At 36.5% G+C, this 20,000-nt stretch overlaps 1 long non-coding RNA gene across 1 annotated transcript in view; it reads left to right on the top strand.

The window, feature by feature from the left end:
• LOC143025279 (uncharacterized) overlaps positions 1–20,000 on the top strand; it is a 200,856-nt gene that overhangs the window by 578 nt on the left and 180,278 nt on the right. The window lies entirely within an intron of this gene.

Here is a 20,000-nt window from a genome sequence, read left to right as displayed (position 1 = left end):
CCCCATTCGTCATACCCGCCAACAAAAAACGTTGATTAGAGATGCAGCAGGAGTGCCCACTGTAGGGACTTGACAACCTGTGCGTGGGTCACCTTGTGAGATATTCCTAGCTCAAAGGTCTCCCTTCTCGAGTTCGGCTGCCTACAAGCCTCGCTCTGCCTCAGACCATCTGAGCTCTAACTAACCAAATTTATCTGACTGGCAGAGACTTCGCCGGGGCCGTATCGAGATATTAAGCCATTAGCCCTTTCCCCAAGATGATTCGTCTCTTAGATGAAGCAAATCTTCTGGTATTAGTAAGAATAAAATGTGTAAAGGGAGTTATGATGATGGGAATTTCACCCTTCCTTCAACCTAGGGTCTGCCTTTCAAGCGAATAAAATCGGATGATATTGGTCGTAATCAAACTTGTTGAGATTAACCTAGTTAACTGAGACGAACTAAAGGATTAGCGGAGGTGGACTTAACTCCTCCACCCTCAGCTGAATAAAATCGCCTGGTGTGAACCAGAACTAAGTTAATAAAGTATTTCATCGCCTTGGCTTCTTCATCCTCGGAATTCGTCTAATTGTTGAATAAAATCGCCTGGCATAAGTAAATATCAAACTTACAAACAAATCACCAAGATACTGTTCTTTTTTTTTATCAGGGATATGATCAATGTCTTCGTAAAATTGATTCATTTGTCTTATGTCAGAATAAAACATATAAAGCAGCGGTTCCCATTTGTTTTTCAGTTTTATACCTATACGTACTAAGTTAACATTAATTCTTATGCCGGCTACCGCAGTGTTTTCTTGATTTTTTTTTTTTTTTTTTTTTTTTTTGTCACCTCTCCATTACCCCGAAATTTTGTTACCTCACCCCCAGGGGGTAATTTACCCCCCCCCCAGTTTGGGAACCACTGCGTTAGAAGGATGATACATTATTATCAATTAACAGTTCTTATATCCTTGGGGACTCTATCGCACTGAAGCGGTGAGTCATGAAGGCGGAATAGATGTCTGAGGAGGATAGCAGAACGAAGGAGAAATAAAAGATAAAAGAGATCACCAATCTTTCTTCAAATGGAGATAAACCCACAGCCATACAAGAACGCTGGGTGACTCTGGTCCGTAGGGGTGTCACTAAAGTCCTTAGAATATCGGGTGCGTATTCTATGAAGTCGAATATCCCATCTGATGTCATAATGTTCAGTAGATTAGATAAAAGACTTTCGCATTTCAGCTTTGAGTTTGTACATCATCCAACGAAGATCGATCGGCGTTAAAGGAAGATGGAATTTCCAAAGAATGTCATAAAGTTGAGTTATCTGTTCTTCAAGTGAATTAAATCTTCTTGTGATGCCAGAAGAAACGAGTGCACGATGCTTGCTTACGAAACTTTATTATGACCAATCCCAAATTAGATCGTTCAGTTAGAAAAAATGCTGGTTACGGGTAATATGGAAATAATTCAGAATCTTAAAAAAATAGACAATAGCTCTCCTATCGAATAACAAGTCTTCTCATTTTTAATAAAATCGTCTGGCGGCAGCCATGATAGACTTATTATCATCGGCTCCGGGCTCCTGGGAAAAATTATTTTTATTCTGGCTACCTAAGGACCGTTTTTAGAAAAGAAGAAACAGTTTAAAATTATCTTGACTCGACTGGTAAAACTACACGCTAGGTCTAGCTTAAAGATGAATGATTTGATTAACTGTCAGATATAATTCTGTTCGGCAGTGTTATGGGAAAGGATTTTGAATATGCTAGACTAACACCTTGCGTCGTTTTTCTTAGATAACAGATTACGATAATATACTATGTTATCACATGAAAGGGTAGTGTTAATATTTCTTGTTTGATATATACACGTATATATATCAATTGAATTTTTCATACTAGTTCAAATTAATGATGCACATTTGAGACTCAGTACAATGCGAACCTGAAACCAAGGGAGTTTCAGCAGTTAAAAAATAAAGACGATAAAAATAAAGAAACCAGAAAAAATATATTATATAAAGAAATCCCAGTCATGGAATCAAAACAACTGATCAAAGCGAACGATGCTGCAGTAACAATTCACTAGAATTAAATCGTCTGACGACAACAATAACAACAATACAAATGTGACAGACGATATGGATAGGTTTAATGTACAACTGCATTTCGGAAGATTTTTCCTTCGGCAAAAAAAAAAGGACATAAATTCCTTCGGCTCAGAGAAGGTCGAAGGATGAATGAAATAACGTCCATATTTTTTCGATTAATTACAGATAGTGTTTAAGCCGTCCACGTTGGATTCAGGGAATTAAGTTCGACTGATTAATTGACTTAAAGATACCGACGATATTATCCCGAAAGAAATCTTCAAGGCTTGAAGTAATGTTATAAATATATATATATACACAAATAGATAAAGCATGCTCACACACATTTATATAAGATATATATGTATGTGTCTATATATATATATATATATATATATATGTGTGTGTGTGTGTGTGTGTGTGTGTGTGTGTGTGTGTGTGTGTGTGTGTGTGTGTGTGTGTGTGTGTGTATGAACAAGCATATATATGTATATGAACATATCTGTATGTATGTGTGCATGTGTATGTGTGTGTGCGTGTGTTTTGTGTGCGCTTGCGTCTCTCTCTCTCTCTCTCTCTCTCTCTCTCTCTCTCTCTCTCTCTCTCTCTGTGTGTGTGTGTGTGTGTGTGTGTGTGTGTGTGTGTGTGTGTGTGTGTGTGTGTGTGTGTGTGTGTGTGTGTGTGTGTGTGTGTGTGTGTGTGTGTGTGTGTGTGTGTGTGTGTGTGTGTGTGTGTGTGTGTGTGTACTACGTTATTTACTGCACGATAGCATGCCACCATTACTTTACGGATTGTTTTGTGGTTTCCCCACTGACCAGAATTAACATCACTCGTGTATGTTAGAGATCAGTAATCTCCACTCGTAGGGGAATGATGATGCATTCGTACAACATCTGTCCCTTCTTTCTGCTGTTGTTTATCACTTCTTTGACTGTCTCTTTCGGATCCTGATGTAGTGACGGATAGCTTATGCTACAGTGTTTCTCATGTGTTTTGCCAAAGGCGACTAAATGTGACGGAGAGGATTAGGGATTCTGCACGATGTATTTTTGACCTACGAAATGTCAAGGCATCATAGGGTCTGGATTACAGACTTCAAACAAGACCCTAGTAAGTGGTTTACTAGAGTTGCGTTGTTGTTGTATCGATGAAAGCGAAAGGGAAGAGATTAGTGGTTTCTTCGTGAGAAAGAAGATGAACGTGCTATCGTTAAGTGAGTATAAGTTGATGAGGAGAGGTGCGTTTGAGTGTGATGGTTCTTGAGAGGCTGTTGGCAATGAGGAAGGGGCAAAGGAGGAGGTGGCTCTGCTGGTGAGGAGATAGTAAAGTGCATGGTACACTGTGGAGAAGTGTCTTCAAGGATAATGCAGTCAAAGTTGAAACTGGGATGGGAGATGTATTTTTTGTGAATGCATAAGTCACGGTAGTAAAAAGTGAAAAAGTAAGAGAAACTATTTGGATCAATTTATTTAAGTGTCTGGAGAGTTTTGGGAAGTAAATGTAGTGGTGCTGGGGGATCTCAATCCTAGAGTAGATGAGCCAATAGATGAAGTTGTAGGGAGGTTTGGGTTGTCAGATAGGAATTATAGTGGAGAAATGATGATAGAGGTGTGTTTAGAAACGGAATTGATGATACAGTATAACTCAGCAAGAAGAGAGCCAAGTATAAGTATACGTGGGAAAGGGTAGTTGAGAGGTTATAAATGAACTCTGTTCTGGTATCCAATGGGAGAATTAGAAGAGTTCTAGAAATTCATATTTTCAGGGGAGAAAATGGGGGAATTCTCAGATACTTTTTGGTAGAAGGAAGATTGAGAGTGGAGGGAAATGGAGAAAGAGGAAAAGGGAGGCAAGCAGAGAATTCTAAGGATAAGAAAATTAAACGTGAAGGGTAAAGAGAAAGAATACTAAGAAAAGTTGAGGGAAATGTTATAGATGGCAAAGGATAAAGGGAAAACAAAAGTAGAGGAAGAATTAATATGTTTCAAGAAAGAAGTGATAAAGTGTCCAAAGGCGGTACGTGGAACGAAGAGGAAGGGAGGGAAAAGAAGAAAGAAGCGAATAGTGGGATGAGGAAGTAAAGACGGTGATGGAAGAGAGGAAGTGTGTATAAGGCTTGATTCCAAAGTAGAACTAGAGAAGCATATGGGGTGTAAAAGAAGAAAAGAGGAGAATCAAAATGCAAGGTCAGGGAGGCAAAGAGGAAAAGAAATCGAGAAACTAATTGAAGAGGAAGAGTGCGTGGATATATATATATATATATATATATATATATATATATATATATATATATATATATATATATATATATATATATATATTAGGTAGATTTGAGAGCAGTTTTTAGCAAAAGATAAGGATGACTTTTGGGCTTTCATAGATCTTGAAAAGGCTCATGATATGATCGACAGGAAGGCATTGTGGGAGATTTTGCAGATGTATGGGATAGGGGGAAAGATGTTGAGGTTAATCAACATTTTTTTTACACGAGAAGTACAGCTTGTGTTGGGAATGGAAATAGTGAGAGTAAAGGGTTTGATGTGAAGGTGGGACTGCGTCAGGATTGTGTAATGTCACCATGGTTGTTCAATGTGTGCATGTATGGATTGGTATGGGAGGCAAATGCAGAGGTGATGGGAAGAGGATTGGAGATGGTTTAAGAAGGTGAAGGGAAGTGGGAGGTAAGCCAGTTGTTATTTACTGATAATACTGCGCTTATGGCTGGGTGAGTGGATGGTCTGAGGCAGCTAGTGTCGGAGTACAGATGGATGTGTAAGCGGAGAGGTCTGAATGTAAATGTGAGTAAAAGAGAGGTGATGAAATGTACTAGGGGAGAGGGTGGTAGTGATTAACAAGTAACCTAATTAAAAGAAACAGGACTGCAGATTAAAACCAGAAGGAGCAAAATACAGAGAGCTGAAGCGAACAAGTTTATGAACAAAAGGGGAGGGATCAGAGAGAAAAAAAAAAGAGAAACGTGTACCATATAAAGGAGACTATTCGGAAAGGTAAAGATAACAGGCCAAGGGAGCAGATGATATTTTTGAAAGATCAAAATGGAGAGATCTAAATACAGAGACAGAGTGGTAAAAATAGTCGAAGTAATTTTACCAAGAACTTTACTTATCAAATACTGTACCAGAAGATGCAAAATGAGGAGAAGCGTTCGCTTAAAAAATTATAAAACGATGAAAAACACTTAGAAAAAATGGAGCATTGATATATCCTGAAAAACCTGGGGAACGAAGTTCTTTGCAGATAAGCTCAACTGCATGCCCAGTGCACACATCAGGAAAGTGTTCCTGAATTGTGGTGCAATGCTATAATGATTTAATTTCACATGAAGGGAGACAAGAAAAACAGGAGTAATTACTGACAGATAAGTTTATGAAATATGTAATTTTTGATATTAGTAGAAATAGACTAAGTAAAGGTTTAGATGAAAACCAGCCAAAAGAACAGGGAGGCTTTAGAAGCGGATACTCGACTGTAGACAACTCGCAGACAATAAATCAACTAATCGCGAAGACAACAGAATACAATAAATCTCTTTGTTCAGTTTATGTAGATTTCGAAAAATCCTTTGACTCGGAAGAAAAATTACAATGCAACGACAAGGTACAAACAAACATATCGTAAGGGTTCTATAGAACAGCAAAATGGACTGCTATAATTCGACTAAATACGGATGCAGAAAAGATAAAGATCGAGAAAAAACTAGGGCAAAAAGATACAACTTCATCCTAGCTATCTACAAATTGCCTGAAAGAGGTTTTTAGAGGATTAGAGGAAAGGAAGGGTTTGAAGGTTAAATGGGTATATTCTAATCACCTTAGATTTGCGAATAGCATTATTCTTGTTTCAGGAACAGCCGAAAACTTGAAAAATCTGCCAAGTGATCTGAACAAGGAATGTCTCAAAGTAGGTTTGGAGATGAACAGGAGTAAAACCAGCCATGTTCAATCCGAAAATTCAAAGTAAATCAACTAATTGAGAGTCTTGAAGATGCTCAAGGGTATAACTGTTTGAGCCAGATGTTTTATATTGACTAGAGATCATGGGAACGAAGAAAAAAGGTGTATTACAACTTGAGATATCTCTGAAATACAAAGTTTACAATTAGTGTATATGCCAGCTGTGATATATGGATGTGAGGCTTCGAAATTGTCGAAGACAATGGAGACAAAGTTAAGGAGTGTACGAGGGAGAATGGAGAGATCAATGTTGGGAATTACGCTGAAAGACAAGAAGAGGGAACTTGGGTGTGGAATCAAACTGAAGTGGAAGACATTGTGGAAGTGGTAAAGAGGAGAAAAAGGAATTGGGCAGGGAATCTAGCGCTAAATGATTATGGCAAGTGAGCAAGTGTGTGACTGTCTAAACGCCGCGAGATGGGAATTCTGGAAGAGGGAGACCATACAGAAGTTAGCGCAGTCGCGCGAGTCAAGGAATGATTAAAAAGAATCCCTTCTTCAGCCTCGGAATCGAAATGTTGATTGATTGATTGAGAGGAAATAAAGTGTAATCGTTAAGATAGAAACCGAACACGTGTCATTTTGGATTGTTCGAAAATATATTTGAATTAATTTGACATTATCCAGAATGTTAACATTGTATAATAAGGTGGAACCCTTTTTTCGTTTTGTTACCATTCTACCACTCTCCTTTTCCGGGATTTCGTGCTTAAATCTAGGTCATTCTTTCCGTCCATTACGTCTCCACTCAACCATTTAGATGAACATCACACAAAGTGTCTTTATATCATCGAGCTTAGCTTCCTCTTTGGAATATTCTGCGAAGAGTCTTTGTAGACTCACCTCTCATACCATCTTCTCCTGGTGACTTCCCTACATTCAATATGTTCACTGACCCCTCTGCTTCCCGTCTCCGTCCCCCATTACTTTTTTCCTTTTTTCTCCAAAGTCAAATCTCTCTTTTATTCCTTCTAATCCCCTTGTCAGATCCATCTCTTGCTCGTTGTGTACGTTTGCTATATTTTCAAAATATTCCTTCCATATCCATTTTGTTCCTCTCTTTTGAATCATCACATGTATGTGTGTGTGTGTGTGTGTGTGTGTGTGTGTGTGTGTGTGTGTGTGTGTGTGTGTGTGTGTGTGTGTGTGTGTGTGTGTGTGTGTGTGTATGTGCGCGTGTGTGTGTATGTGTTTATGTGTGCATGTGTGTGTGCATGTGTTCATGTGTATGTGTGTGCATGTGCGCGTGTGTATGTGTTTATGTGTTTATGTGTGTGTGCATGTGTTTATGTGTGTTTGTATATGTGTTCCTGTGTGTATGTAGTACATATGCCATATAATCCTTCCTATGCAAATTAAGTTGAAAGCAACACTTTTCGAAAAAAAAATATATATACAGAAAAAAATAAGAGATGAAGAATGTAATACAACACTTCCGTGGGAACTTATCCGGATGGACAGAAGACAAAAGGAGATGTAAACCTGAAGGCCTCCTGTGGCCACGTGAAGTTGCCTTTGATCCGACACGCACCGTTGTCGCCGGAAGCTTCCGTAAAGTCGTCAGAAGCTTCCGCAAAGAGAAAGGAACACGGGGAGCAGAGTGTTGATTACAAGAGCACCTTAATCGAAAAGGGCCGAGGATTAAAAGGAAGATAATAAGAACACACTGGAAGCGTGGATTTGTTGCTGGTTGTTGCTGCCTGACGTACGATTTTATTTTATCTGAAAAGTATTTTGTGTCAGGACTAAATACCAGTTTTTGATGTTATTTGACTTGTTTTGAAAATGAAAGACAGTATCATAAGAGATTGTAGGTATAGCCCAGATTTCAATGACAAACAACAGAGCAATATTTTACAAATTTAACCAATTAAGTAAAGTACTAATTTTTCTCAGTCCATAGCATTGAAAATACAGAGCCCTCTTTACCTTTATCCCCTTCCGACTCCCATAAATGCTGCACCTATACTCACCTACTTTCCCATGATATGACGACAACCAGTTAAAACATCATTCCTCCTTTCTCCATGTTTACTCTCTCCTCTGCAATCAACAAACTGGTTCCGTGAAGGACGCTCTGCTTATCTTCAATTTTTGCCTGACACTTGCAAATCCTCTTTCCCGGACATGAGGCCGGCCACACACGTGTAGAACTGACAGTTACAACGGTTCATTTATAACTGTCAGTTGAAACTGCACGTGTGTGGGTATCTCAGTGATACTAAAATACCCACACACGTGCAGTTTCAACTGACAGTTATAACTGAACAGTTGTAACTGTCAGTTTAAACTGCACGTGTGTGGCCGGCCTTAGGGGAAATCTATGCAGAAGCTTTACAAACATTTAAAGCCTTTGACTGGCTCTGGCAAAATCTTTCGTCCCCTTAACTTCCTAAGGCAATACTATCATCATTGTCATTATTTTTAGTATTGTTATTATTACTATCATTATCATTTTTATTATTATTATCATTATTATTACTATTATTATAATTATTATTATTATTATTATTATTACTATTATTATTATTATTATTATTATTATTATTATTATTATCATTATTATTATTATTATTATCATTATTATCATTATTATTATTATTATTATTATTATTATTATTATTATCATTTTTATTATTATTATTATTATTATTATTATTATTATTGTTATTGTTATTATTATTATTATTATTGTTATTATTATTAGTTATTATTATTGTTATTATTATTATTGTTGTTATCATTGTCATTATTATTATTATTATTATTATTATTATTATTATTATTATTATTATTATTATTATTATTATTATTATTATTATTATTATTATTATTATTATTATTATTATTATTATTATTATTATTATTATTATTATTATTATTATTATTATTATTATTATTATTATTATTATTATTATTATTATTATTATCATTAATATCATTATTATCATTATTATCATTATTATCATTATCATTATAATCATTATTATCATTATTATTATTATTATTATTATTATTATTATTATTATTATTATTATTATTATTATTATTATTATTATTAATTGTCATTATTATTATTATTATTATTATTATTATTACTATTATTATTATTATTATTATTATTATTATTATTATTATTTTGATCATCATTATCGCCATAATTATTATCATTATTGTTATTATTCTTGGAGTAATATTTTCTCTAATACAATTTTTGTTAAATTGGATAGCTGCTGACATTCTGACAATCTGTGTAGTTGATTGCTCAAAATTGCAGAAGACTTTTTTCCTCTCATTATTCAACATGGAACAGTAGTTTCCAATATTCATCTGGGTACCAGTATCTACAGATTCCAAGTTAATATCTCTTCTTCAGCCGTGCGGGAATAGTAAATATTCTAATAATCTGAGTTTATATGTTCATTTCTGTGAGTGAGCTCACCCAGTGGGGCTCGTGATCTATTGTCCGTGACTGATGTGACCAGTCTGTTACTATGGAGTTCCTGTCTTTTCTTCTTCTTCTTCTTCTTCTTCTTCTTCTTCTTCTTCTTCTTCTTTTTCTTCTTTTTCTTCTTTTTCTTTTTCTTCTTTTTCTTCTTTTTCTTCTTTTTCTTCTTTTTCTTCTTTTTCTTCTTCTTCTTCTTCTTCTTCTTCTTCTTCTTCTTCTTCTTCTTCTTCTTCTTCTTTTTCTTCTTCTTCTTCTTCTTCTTCTTCTTTTTCTTCTTCTTTTTCTTCTTCTTCTTCTTTTTCTTCTTCTTCTTCTTCTTCTTCTTTTTCTTCTTTTTCTTCTTCTTCTTCTTCTTCTTCTTCTTGAGGGAAGTATTAATTTGTTCTGCTGTGAATTTAAAGGTGTTTTGAATTTTTCGATTAAAACAGCTGATATTTGTAGTCTGCGGTGATCATTTGTTCAGTAAACGGTGGAAGTATTATTTCTCAAATCTGCTGCTTGTGGGCTTTTGTTATTACAAAGGATTACAAAGGCAGAGCATACTGACAGGAGACCTTTTGATCCATATCTAGGTCGGATGCGAAAAAATTATGATAATGATAAATAAATAAATAAATAAGTAGAAAGATGAGAGTCCACCATTGTGACAGTGGTAACAGAGTCCTTTTTTCTAGAATTCTTGTGAATCCAATATATTTTCAAGGGATGCACAATTCCCTGTCTGTAATGTGTGTTTATATACTACATTGTTTTTACTCTACTCTCTGGTGTTAGCGATATTGTTCCCCTATTGAGTGACGTGGTTTTATTTGGTTTGTAAAAATAGACTAAGTTTATTTCAATATTATGTGCTGGGGTAAGTTCGTTATTAACTATCTTGCAAATAGCATTTTCCTCCTCTTTGCCATGTTCATTGGAAAATATCTTATACTCGTAAAAGATGTTGATAATTTCAAGATTGTCATTTTCTTTTGACGAATCTTCAAGGAATTTTTCCTTTGTACGGCGAAAACTATGCTTTATAATTGCGTCAGGAAACACATTGTTGGGTAAGAGTTACCTATTATTATTATTATTATTATCAATATGATTTTTATTATGTTACTATTATTATTATTATTATCATTATTATTATTATTATCATCATCATCATCATTATTATTATTATTATTATTATTATTATTATTATTATTATTATTATTATTATTATTATTATTATTATTATTATTATTATTATTATTACTATTATCAACATTATCATCATTATTGTCGATATTATCATTATCACTATTACTATAATCACTTTTATTATTGCTATCATTATCATTGTTATTATTATTATTATTGTTATTTTTTCTCTTTCGTCAGTCTTTATGCTAATGTTTCCATTTCTATTGTTGATGCTGCTGCTGTTCTTGGTATTATTGCCGGTGTTGTTTTTGCGGCTGCATTTGCAATTCCAGTTTCCTTTTTTTCCTAACTAAAAGCAAAAATCACTAGACTCGAAATGCGGACCCACGCTGATGAAAGCCTCTTCCCATATACAACCTTATTAAGGAGTTGTTTCTGCACCTGCAATTGCACGGGTCCGTCACTGTGCCATAAATCACAGCAGACCACACAAGCGTTTCGTGCCTCGCGTGATGGATCTTGGGTCAAGACACTGAGTCCTCAGTCACACCCGCAACGCTGAAGAACAAACTTTTACATAAGCATCTCTTGGAATTTTTTTTTTAGTTGTTTGTTTGTTTATTTATTTTTTCCAGTTTGGTATTTTTTTTTTTCCGTCGGTCATGTTTTACTTGAATAATTATTATATGTAAGTGTGTGTGTGTGTGTGTGTGTGTGTGTGTGTGTGTGTGTGTGTGTGTGTGTGTGTGTGTGTGTGTGTGTGTGTGTGTGTGTGTGTGTGTGTGTGTGTGTGTGTGTGTGTGTGTGTGTGTGTGTGTGTGTGTGTGTGTGTGTGTGTGTGTGTGTGTGTGTGTGTGTGTGTTTATATATATTGCCTCAAAATACGAGTATAAAAATGCTGGTATGTATGTATATATGTATATATGTATGTATGCATGTATGTATGTTTGTATGTATGCATATATTTGTGTGTGTACGTATACACGTATTTATGCACGTATGTGTGTATGTATGTTAATATATATGTTTGTACGTACGTATATGTGCATGTATGTATGTGTGTGTATATGTGTATGTATGTATGTATGTATGTATGTATATATGTATCTATGTATGTATGTATGTATTGTGTGTGTGTGTATGCGTGTGTATGTGTATATGTATGTATGTATGTATGTATGTATGTATGTATGTATGTATGTATGTATGTATGTATGTATGTATGTATGTATTAGTTTCATATTTGATAACCGCGCCCTTCACAAGAACACTTGTGACATCGCGATAAGAGAAAAAAATATATATATTAACTAAAGAGGCTACTTATGTGGAGGAGCCCATCAGGGGATTTCTACGTAAATCGGTCAGCTGATCCAACGTAAACAAACTCTAAATCGGTCAGCTGACGCAACGTAAACAAATTGTAAACCAATCAGCTGATCTAACATAAACAAACACTTGAATATGAGAAATGACACCAAATTGGCTGGGCATACTTCTCCAAAGCTTTTGAGATCACGAACCCTACAGAAAAATGGCAGAAACAGACCGTCAACCTATGAAAGCTCTTTTTGTGTTTGGGTGTGGCGTGGTTGGCTTCGTTCCCACAACGTGAGCATGAAGGCCTTTTCCCGATCCTCAGTTCCTGCCACGGCCTACTTCTTCCCTGGCACGTAGAGTAAAACTGACGGCTTTGGCCATAGGTAAGTGTCTTCTAGTGTAAGATTAACGTCGTCGTTTTGAGCGCCTGATATTGCAATGGTTCACTGCCATACACCACCATCAGCTGAATAAAATCACTTGACATCAACCACAAAAGATAATAAAAGTATGCTCTTAGTTCAGAGGGGTTAATGAAAAGGATCATCGGGTCTTTTTCCTCTGATATCTCTCTTTCATCTATGCAAATATTTCTGGCATTAGCCAGAGGTAAATCTGTAAAAAATGAAAAAATTATAGCGATAAAGACAAATGCAAGACACTTTACATTCCTTGCGATGTAATAATAAATAAAAAAATACACCAATATTTTAATTTCTCAATTTTTCAAGATAAAAGACAAAATAAATAGATAAATGAATAAACAAATAGATAATTAAATAGGCTAGTCAGTGAATAAGTAAATAAATGGATAGGTAGACAAATAATTGAATAGATATACAAGTCAATAAAGAGATACATTGGTACAAAGTAATAATGGAATCTTCTTTGGTTAAACGATTTCCTAATTTTGATATCTCAAGTGGACAATGGTCACCAGACTGTTTTACCACCTGGGCAGTCAATAGATTATTACCATCCTTGGTGGAGGCGGGTGACTTGCCGCGCAAGGCAATAGACGCCACTTGAGCCCTGTCTATGTTTCTTCTCTTTCTTTGTATATTAGACATGTCTTTTCCCCACTTCTTTGTATTTCGCTGAAGAGGATCACAGTCTGTGATCGAAATATATGGATATCGTCTACTTCATTTCTTATCCAACGCAGTGGGTCATATAAGCAAATAGATAAGCAAACGAACGAAGAATAAGTAGATAAAGAAATAGATAAATAGAAATAATTCAGGAGATTTACACTAAGTCCTTTACTCCTAGAAATTTATTTCAGCTAATAATAATCCTTCTCCAATTCCAGAAACAAATATACACAAACATATAACCGGAAAAACATTTAGCCTTTCATTATGGCTTCCACCAAGCCACGTTATTTACTTCTGAGACATTCCTTAATAGTTCCTTTGGTGGAAAAGGAACTAAAAAGGAATTCGTAATAATTCATAAAACATGTGCCGCTCGGGAGACCAGTGGAATTAAAAACGTCTTGGGTTAGCCTGAATGAAGACTTTAAAGTGTAACTTAGGCACTTTTAGGCATTTTTGTTTCGATTTTTTCTTTCTATAAGACAGAGCATGTAATGCTATTCAAAATGCCGGTCACCAGACACAAGGCGAAGTCCACATCATTCTTCGAGAAAGAGTTATCTAGAAGTTAGTTTTTCTCATCCTAAAACACGAGACCACATAACTTACCAAGTTACCATGCTAAAAAAAAAAAAAAAAAAAAAAAAGGAAGAAAAGAAAAAAAGAAAAGAAAAACGCTTGAAAGCAAATAACAGAGCTTTGCTCTACCAGGGGTTTTCCACTTCCCACTGACTGCTTGGTAATGTGATGGTGAGATGACGAGTTTCATAAAACACACTTCAAGTGGCTTCCGCTTATCTAGTCTGCGTGAAATTATCTACCGTTAACCTAGATAGGAATTGCGAAATGGTTTAGTGGGTCTGAATGAGGCACTGACGTCATCAGGATCGAGGTTCTATCCAAGTCAAAGATGGCGTCTCACCTTCAAACAACTCTCTGGTCTTGGTCGTAAATAGATTAATGAATGGATAGATTGGTTAATAAGTAAGCAAAGGAATTCATAAAATAAGAATAATGACATTACGCGGATGGCTTTACAGATAAAATGACATTTTACCAATTTTGTTCGGTTTGGAACCAGAATTTTATTTACTTGAAGGACAGATTCGTTGTTATTATTATCATTATTTTTTTTAACAAAACAAAATTTGCTAAACATCACCATTATTCTCGAAAAACTACGTTCTTCTAAAAACCATCGTTATCTTCTCCTGGACGCTCTTTGTTTGACATATAAGAAAAAGTAGCTGAGAAAAAAAAAAAAAAAAAAAAAAAGGCCAGTGGAGCAGACTAAACAAGCATCCGACCCTGCGACAACTTTGTTTATATATGACGTCATCAAGCGCCTCGACCTGCCCCAGAATCTTCGCTCGGGAAGAGATGCAGCTTCAGTAACGCAGCGCGTTTAATAGATTTCCTTGTGTAAACTGGAGAACTCATTCGATCGAAACTCCGTTTCCCCTTGTGTCCGTCTTCCAGTTAAGCTGAAGCGTCTGAACATTCATTCGATGTAACACGTAAACTGCGTTACGTCTGTATACGGATTAAGGCAACGGAAATTAGGCGTAGATTGTTTTGGTTTGATATGTTGACTTTTGTCGCTCACTTTTACTTTATTTTATTCTATATTAGCTTTGTAATTCTATTTAATTTTGTTTTATTTGTGTTTTATTTCATTTTTATCTACTTTTTATCCTATTTTATTATATGTTTTTTTTTTTTTTTTTTTTTACCAAATTGAGACTGGTTCAGAGAGGTTAATGTTAGAAAAAAATGACTGTAATAAAATATTTTTTGTTCGTTCGAATGTAACGAAAATATGCCGAGCGCGGCGCCATCTTGATAGTTTACTTATTTCACTCCGTCTTCTGAGGCAAACTATAAATTAAAACTTTGGGTATAAACTAGGCTGATCATATTCTCTTTTCTTCATACTTTAGGAGCCAACGGATACTTTGGTTATTTTTTTCAAGATAACGGCAGATGATCTTATTCACGTTAGGGAAGATGATATCGACCTATTTTGTAATTTTGTTCATATTTCCTCCACTTATGTACCGCTGTTCTTTAGTGTCCCGGAGATCACATCACCACTGATTTTTTTCTTAATATGCTTCCCATTTAGTAAGTTCTGTTGCCTCGAGTTCTAGAACGAGAAACACTAACCTCTGGATATCTCTTTCTCGAAGAATGATGTGGATTTCGCCTTTTGCCTGGGGACCGCCATTTTGAATAGCATTACATCTTCTATGCTTAGCAAAAAAAAAAAAAAAAAAAAAACACGAAACGAAAATGAAAATAGAGAGCATACAGACTACCTTCCTTACCCATTCATGCCCAAGTTACATTTTAAAGACTTCATTCAGGGTAACCCGAGACGTTTTTAATTCAGCTGAGGGGGAACCCCGGGTAGGAATGGATTGATGTTTCGGGAGCTCAATTAGCAACGCTTTGAGCTCAGGTAAACACTTCCTGGCGTAGATTCTTCAAAGCTTCTCGCTTCACCTCTCCTGCGAAAAGAAGCCAACCTTACCTGATTACTCCAAGAATAGCACAGCGTCCCAGGACCACGGCCAACCCCATATATGGGGGTCTGGGCAGTTGGGTGTATGTGTGTGTGTGTGTGTGTGTGTGTGTGTGTGTGTGTGTGTGTGTGTGTGTGTGTGTGTGTGTGTGTGTGTGTGTGTGTGTGTATGTACGTGTGTGTGCGTGTGAGTGCGTGAGTGTGTGTGTGTGTGTGTGTGTGTGTGTGTGTGTATGTGTGTGTATGTACGTGTGTGTGCGTGTGAGTGCGTGAGTGTGTGTGTGTGTGTGTGTGTGTGTGTGTGTGTGTGTGTGTGTGTGTGTGTGTGTGTGTGTGTGTGTGTGTAGCCGCGCGCTGGATTCGTAGTCAACATCTGTTACTCTTCCGGATGAGAACTCAGATCAAGAGGGACAGTAACGGCTTGAGGCGTTAGTGAAAGATTTCATATCATGAGTGAGGCGCGATCTTGGTACTGTTGCCTGGTAACAAGCAACGTTAACCATTACACCAGCAACATATGTATATATATATATATATATATATATATATATATATATATATATATATATATATATATATATATATATATATATATATATGCGTTCGTAACAAACAAGTGTGCATATCAAACAAACACTGCACATAATTTTTTTTCTTAAATAAACCGGAAAGCCTAACGGTTAAATGCATGAAGTAACGTCTCTTCCACCACCTACAAAAAAAGTAATAATAATAATAATAACAATAATAATAATAATAATAATAATAATAATAATAATAATAATAATAATAATAATAATAATAATAATAATAATAATAATAATAATAATAATAATAATAATAATAATAATAATAATAATAATAATAATAATAATAACAATAATGATAATAATAATAATAATAATGATAATGATAATAATAATAATAATAATAATGATGATAATAGTAATAATAATAATGAATAAATAGATGACTGAAATAACTAAATAGATGAATAGATAAATAAAACAAAATTAAAAAAATATAAGAAAAGAACTATTCGAATTCTTTCAGCTGCTTTTTAGCCAACCAGGTCGCTGTGCATACTAAGAGCACTCCGATGTCCATCGCAGAACTTCGAGACCTAACGAACAACGACAGCCAAGCCGAAGAAGAGAGTCTCCGAGTCGAGGGAAGAGTCTGCAAGGCCCAGAAGACCTCGCCATACCCTTTGACTCTGTGGCTTTCAAATTGTTTATCCTGGTGGACCAGATGCTAACATTCGGTCCGTACCAAGACCTAAATCTAAAACTGCCAATCATGATCTCTACGAAAGTGCAATGGTTATGAATATAATAGTCTGGTGGTAACCGTGATTAAAAAAATGAATCAATGTTAAAGTTGTGGAGGGGAGGAAAAGGGTTAATGTAAAATTACTGAGAGGTTGATCCATTTTTCCCTTGATGGCAACGCCTCTATAGATCTTGTTCTGGCTAAAGCGATGAAGCGATTTCGGCAGAGAGTTTGGGCCCGGTGCAGAGAAGTAGTGCCGGACCATATGGATTTCCCCTCCGATATGTTGATGGACTTTCGAGAAGAGTATATGATCGTTTCCTACGTTCCCTCCCGTAGAGCAACCTCATGCACAGCTGCTTTTTAGCCAACCAGGTCGCTGTGCATACTAAGAGCACTCCGATGTCCATCGCAGAACTTCGAGACCTAACGAACAACGACAGCCAAGCCGAAGAAGAGAGTCTCCGAGTCGAGGGAAGAGTCTGCAAGGCCCAGAAGACCTCGCCATACCCTTTGACTCTGTGGCTTTCAAATTGTTTATCCTGGTGGACCAGATGCTAACATTCGGTCCGTACCAAGACCTAAATCTAAAACTGCCAATCATGATCTCTACGAAAGTGCAATGGTTATGAATATAATAGTCTGGTGGTAACCGTGATTAAAAAAATGAATCAATGTTAAAGTTGTGGAGGGGAGGAAAAGGGTTAATGTAAAATTACTGAGAGGTTGATCCATTTTTCCCTTGATGGCAACGCCTCTATAGATCTTGTTCTGGCTAAAGCGATGAAGCGATTTCGGCAGAGAGTTTGGGCCCGGTGCAGAGAAGTAGTGCCGGACCATATGGATTTCCCCTCCGATATGTTGATGGACTTTCGAGAAGAGTATATGATCGTTTCCTACGTTCCCTCCCGTAGAGCAACCTCATGCAGGTGGTTTGTAGTGGTCTCGCCGGCATAGTACTACGTGCTGTAACTAACACCTTTAGAATGCACTTGAAGAGCCGAAAAAAGAAAGAAAAAATATCATAACCTCGCGAAAACTGCATCACTTTCTCCTTGAGGCAATTGAGGCACTTGCCACGCATGCACAGAGGTGCATTCACACTAACGTGATGCTTGCATGCGTGGCGAAACGAAAGGGGCTGCATGCATAAAACCTATTGATTTACAAAGTACACATTATGTCCTAGCATATTAAGTTTTATACTTACAAAGGAGCTGTCATGTATATACATTCAACCCACAGTGATAGATAGTTGTGTTGGGGATTAACTTCAGCCTCTTCAGAACGAGTAGTTAATTACAAAACACTTCAATCATGAAACTCAGTAACTATTGTTCTTAACAGAATCTTTCTGAAGAGAGAGATAAGGCTTACAGTAGTATCCTGATTCTACGTTTGACCAGACTAAAACCAACAACATTGATTAGAACGTCAACTTTCATAAGTTTAAATTACCATAAAACATAGAAGAATTCTTTATCACAAGGTTCTGTTTACATGGAAATATAAGTTTAGAGAAATAGATAACTCACAAGGATCAATCAGCTCATCACAGCCGGTACATTTAGAACTCTGTCGCGTCATCTGTGTGGTCGACTGTGCAGTACCTATGGATTCACGGGTGACGAACACCCAAAGCGAACACCCGCTACCACAACACGGAGCACCTCGGCCCCACCAGGGAGTACGTCTTAACAACACGTTAATCTTTCCATAGAACTTGTGGAGGATTGAAAGGCCAAGAGGTGAAAGAGGCCTTCAGCCTTCCGTCAGTAACGATCACAAAAGCCAGGTGAGGTTACATCACCTGAAAATATATCATGTGGCAAGATCCTCTATACCAACTGAAAGGGTCCCCTCTGACTGAGGGTCGCCGATGGACCCAGAAGGCCCTAGTCGAAAAGAAGGGATTAAGACTGTAATATGTAGTGCTGTGGCCTCTTGGGCTTCGATGTCGTTTCGTAACTACTAAGCCCAGGTCGATTCCTAAAGGTGATCGGTAACTGCCAGTTGCCCGGTTTGTCTGAGCCAGCGTTTCTCAACCATTTTACCCTTGGGTAACCTTTAAAACCAATTGCATGTCTCAAGGAACCCCTGCTAAAAAAAAAACACATATGCCATATCTTTCTCATTTTATTTTCATCGTAATAATAGGTTAGATAGGGTGATGTCTATATTACATTATTACAATAACCAAGAATATGTCGTGCGTGTTTAATTGTATTACGCGTATATGAAATTAAATAAAAAATCAAAAGTGCATTAGCTTATCTCACTTGTTCTCTCGGAACTCTTAGGGACCTTTTGCGAAACCTAATTAGGGTTCCGGGGAACCCTAAGGTTGAGAAACGCTGGTCTGAGCATACAGACAAAGGTGAAGTCTATGGTTGGAGATTAACATCTTTCACTGTCAACTCTTTATATTCTAGGTCAGGGGCTCTTAACCTTTTTTCACCAATTCCCCACTTTTTAGTGAGCCAACTCTCCATTTCCCACCACAGCATCGGTCTTTGACAAATTCGATTTTAACCCATGCAGTATTTAGTACGTAAATATACGCTTTGCTTTTTTGTGCCATTTTACGGCCCTTAATGTGACAAGAAGAAGACACCAGAAACAAACAAAAAGAAACAAAAACACATTGATTAAAAAAAAAAAGACAGTGGTTCTTCTGTCCGACCGGTCATTCCCCACTTGGCAACTCCGCCATTCCCCACAGGTGGGGAATTCCCCACAGGTTAAGAACCACTGTTCTAGGTGGAAAATAATACTTGCATGGTATGAGAAGAGGAAAACTATCAAGTTTAGGAGACCAGTACAGAAGAACCTGACTATGAGGCAAGGAAGAATGAAATTCGACCTCTTCTCTGCGATAACTCACTCGATATGATTTTATTCTGGTGAAGCCAGGTGATTCTAATCAGCTTAGAGGACGTCCTTCTCCACAGTGACGTACCCTGTAGGTTTTATTCTGGCTAACGTTAAACGATTTGATTCTTTAAAAAGTAAAATAAACCTGTGACGAATTCATTGTACAATCGTAGAAAATATAAAGGAAAATTCATGAGGGAGACATGCATTTGATTTTAATCACCCGGCGACAGGAAGAATTAAATGTGATGATGATGATATAGATGATGATGATGATGATGAT

This window comes from Oratosquilla oratoria, chromosome 5 (assembly GCF_046742065.1).
Source record: "Oratosquilla oratoria isolate Oo_2021 chromosome 5, ASM4674206v1, whole genome shotgun sequence".
Lineage (NCBI taxonomy): Eukaryota > Metazoa > Arthropoda > Malacostraca > Stomatopoda > Squillidae > Oratosquilla > Oratosquilla oratoria.
The sequence above is the reverse complement of the archived record's forward strand: the minus strand, read 5'-3'. Positions and strand labels throughout refer to the sequence as shown.